This window comes from Cryptomeria japonica, chromosome 2 (genome assembly GCF_030272615.1).
Source record: "Cryptomeria japonica chromosome 2, Sugi_1.0, whole genome shotgun sequence".
Lineage (NCBI taxonomy): Eukaryota > Viridiplantae > Streptophyta > Pinopsida > Cupressales > Cupressaceae > Cryptomeria > Cryptomeria japonica.
Genome location: NC_081406.1, coordinates 261,373,752 through 261,378,308, shown reverse-complemented (window position 1 = coordinate 261,378,308; position 4,557 = coordinate 261,373,752).

Here is a 4,557-nt window from a genome sequence, read left to right as displayed (position 1 = left end):
CTTCTTCCTCTTCTCTCCTTTGTCGGATGACATGCCTGATGATTTGGATGATTTGGCAAGGTTGGAGGAGGGAATAGTGCTTCTGGTTTGCTTAGGGTTCGAAGTGGAAACTTCCAGTTTGGCCTTCTTTTCCTTAACAATCTGCTCTTCAGATAGGATTTTCCTTTTTCTTGCTTCTTGGACCACGTCTTTGGTGATCCCAATGCTCTTGGCATATGCTTCCACTTTTTTCCTTACTTTTCTCTGAATTTTCAGCTTCTTGCTACTTGTGCAGCTTCAAGCTCTTCTTAGCATAAGTGACAAATCTCTCTTCTGAGGGATCTACTGGCTTACTTAACAAGTATTGAGCATATAGCTCCAATATTTTCTCATCTACTTCATACCCCATGGGCATGAATTAAATAGTCCTTGGTTTAATGACTTCCATCAAGTATTGGTCAGTATCCACCATGAAGAAATTTGTATCTTGATATTTCTCAACTATAGCCTTAGGGATCCTCTCCCTATCATGCATCTCACTCTGAAATTTCTTGAAATAACCCCAGAGAATGGCTTTTCGGACCTTAGTGTCACCAACATTATATAGTAACTCTCCTATTTGTACCCCCACAAGTCTGTCATAAGCCCACTACACTTGGCCAACAACCAAAACTTCATTCATGAAATAAAAGAACAAATATAGGATCAAGGTGCCATACTTGGATGGGTGCTTCTTGTCCTCCTTGATTTTCTTCTGGTTCTTAATCAGCTCACTCCAAATAAATTCACACAATTCATATTTCTTATATTCCCGGATCATTTCATAAGAAGCATATATTGTCATCCTAGATATAGAGTTATGTTTGTTAGAGTAGTAAATCTTATATCCAATTACCATTGAGGAAAATCTGACATCATGCTCCAAAATGTTATTCATTGTCATGGCTCTTTTGTTGAACCTTGATCTGGTTGCATCAGTGATAATCTGGTTCTTTACTGACTTCAAGGATGACATCTCTTTGGATGAACACAAACTAGTAACAACCCTAATAGCATTCTTAGTGATTTTAAAAGTCTTGTTTAACCACATAAATTCATCATGCACTTTGATAAGAACATATCAGACCCATTCTTGCTCATCAAACATAAAAAATTTGGCGAATTGAACAAAACCCTTATCCTCTAATACTTGAAATTTTGGTTTTATCTTGAAATTTTCATCGATCAATTGTTTGTTGTAGAGATTCAATAGGTTGAGATTCCCAATTCCTCAATGGTACAATGTGTGCAAACCCTAATATCTTCAATGTGCAAAACACCATGTGGAACTGATGAGAATGCACTCTTCAGATCATCTTCCATGGAAATAAATAGGTTTTTCTTAGAATCTGGTCGAGCTCTCTTGGTGATATCTATGACTAGTGGGGTTGTAGTTCCAGAGGCGACCATTTCAAAAATTTCAAACCAAAAACTTGAAAAGTTTCAACGAAAAATACCTTGACCACCACATTAGGAAATTCATGCAACAAGTCTTCTTCACGCTTAGATGTATGAAAATTATTCTTGCAAAGCTCTTTTCTCTTCTTTTCTTCGAATGAAAAGTGAGAAATGAAGTGATTAAGTAGCTTGTTATCTTTTGCACACCTAACTTTCAGGTGTAATAAATGCACTTTTCCCTAATACTTTTGGATACCCTACGTACATAGACAGTTCTTCAAGAAATGTTTCGCGTCTCTTCAACTTTGACATACTCTTCCAAAAATACTTCAAAAATAATTCTTCTACCACAAAACAACTTTTGACAATCTGTCGATCTTCTGACATCAACATCTAGCAGGGGATAAAAGATCTAGATGAAGACTCTCCTTAGGATAGAGGCCTCAATCTAATTTCCAGAGGAATTTGCAGCATCAGAATCAGGTGCAGACCCGTTTCTAGTATCTAAATCACTCTTCTTAACCGTGTCTTCTTCATTTGTTCTCTAATCTCCTCCACTTTAGCTTTCCCTTTTACATTTTCTTGCACATCCTTGTTCTTATCTATTGAACCCTTCCTATTCATATTTCTACTTCTGTAGAACCTTACAATGTGACCAGATTTGTTGTAATTATAAAAAAAAACATTTCTCTAACTAGGCTTGAAGTTTTCTTGATTTCCTTTTGATCTGAACTGGTTAGCAAAATTTCTAAATCTACCACATGCATAACATATGATATTTCTCCTATTTGGAAAGTTATTCATCATACTCCTGCATTCATTTGACTTATGCCCATACTTGTTGCATTTAAAACATTGCCCGAAGAAAGATGAACCATTTCGATTCATTCTATTTCTACATTGACTAGCCATATGACCAAATTTATTGCAAACAAAATAGTTACCATTGAGCTTATGAGAATTAGGTTGCCTTACTAGAGACCTTTTAGCTTTTTTCTTCTAATGTTGATACTTAGAATTGCTTTGACCAAATCCAAAGCTTTGACCTTTCTCAAATCCAAGTCCTCACTTGTCATCTTCAGTCTTCCAACTTTCAAGCATCTCATTAAGTTGGGTTGAACCGATCCTAAATTTCTCCTTGTACTCATTTGTAGCTTCAAGATCATATCTAAGAAGAAGGATCTTCTTTCCAAGCTCTTCCTCATGTTGCCTGGATTCTTGCAAGTCAAGCTTCAGTTGGCCAATCTCACAATCAAGTCTATAGAATTCATCAGGTTTATCTTTTAATAACTGAGAAATCTTCTCCTCATTCTTCTTCCTTTCCTCAATCTCCTTTTTCAATTTCATCACAATAGATTCTTCTCTTTCAATGCTTGGTCACCAATGCTTTGGCTTTATTTCTCCTATAACTTGTCAGCAAGTTCATTTATCTTCTCTCTTGACTTGTTCAACTGATCTTTCAATGTTTGGATGAAGTTTTCAACATCCTTAAGATTCACTTTCATTTGCCAGACTTCTACTTGGGATTGATCAAGATCCTCAAGTGCCACAATAAGTTGATGTTGAAAACTATTGGAATCCATTGATTCACCTTGCCAGATCCTCCTCATGTTATTAGGATTCTTTTGAGGAACTAGGCTCTGATACCAATTATTGGAATCAAGGAACACTAAGAGGGGGGGTGAATCAATGTTTTGCAATTTTTAACCTTATTAACTTGTTCTTTCAACCACTTAATGCAAATGAACAAAAGAAAGATGCAAAAACATAAAGCAATCAGTAACAACACCATAACACCAAATTTTATACATGAAAAAACCGGTTAAGGTAAAAACCACAGTGGGGATGAGTGGGGATGAGACCCACAATATCAATATACTCTATTAGAAGTATAAAAATATTACATTGGGAATGCACATGCATTCAGAAACACTACCTAGATCTCAATGCTCAAAAGAAAGAAGGGAAACAACCACAGAAGGCTCACTACCTTACAAAATCTTTTACAAAAGATAATTGGAATGTCTAAACTGAAAAATAGCATATATAAATGCCAAGGTACAATTCTGGTTAAGTGAAAAACCGTTATTCTTCCACTGCTCTGCCATTGCACTATTATGTTGATCTGCAATATTTTGGAGCATAAATCCTTCACTTGTGCATGTGAAATTGTGCATAATTGATCACAAACACTTTCCACTCATCCATCAATACCCAAAATGATCATATCCATCATTCTTTTATATCTGCAACATCAAATTAGATCTTCTACATGTCAGCTTAAAGAACACTATCGAAATAATGAAACATGCATACATAGTTAGCTCAATCTGAACTCTAATGCGTATGCGAACCAAAAATAGTTGTCCACACACTACCCATATTGTGGATAAACATCCTCAAACATAGAAATGATCACCAAAATCAATCCACATAATCCACACAATGATTTCTCACACGTCAGCCATACCACAATGTTCATCATGAAAATCTGTACACCAGATCTTCCAACTTGCATGATAATCATCACAGGAGGCTAAGATTCTAGAATAAGGTACTTCAGACATCCAACTACCCTCCTCTAGCTCCATATCACAAAACATTCAACCAAAATGAAATGCTAACCAAAATACTACATTATGTTGGATACTCTGTTGTAACTCACCAGACCTATCCAAAACTCAATTTGACCTTCGGTAGAAGCAAATCACGAATTGCAGATGGAACTGTTGGCATTATTTTCATTGATGTCAAGGAATATCAAGAGGTTGCAAAGAAGTAGGTAGCAAGTGTGAATAACACAAAGTCATGAGAAGTGCATAACATGCAGGTTATGCAGTAATGTTATAGGTTGCAGAAAAATGTGGGTTGCGAGTGCAAATCAGTGTTGGAGCTGATCTATATATGCCTCATATTGTGTTGGACCCATTGGGTTTGATTCAAGAGGACCACAGGTTCAAATTTGTGGATTCATGGTAGTTCGACTCGATGACCTCTATCACCTTTCAAAGTATCACGTTTTACTGGAAAGGCCAAGCTAGATTTGAGTGGTCCCCATCTGTCTAGGTGTATGCATATGTACACGTGTTGGCAGCTCAGTGGTTTGTTCAAGTTGTGACTATGTTTGTGTGGGAACCATGG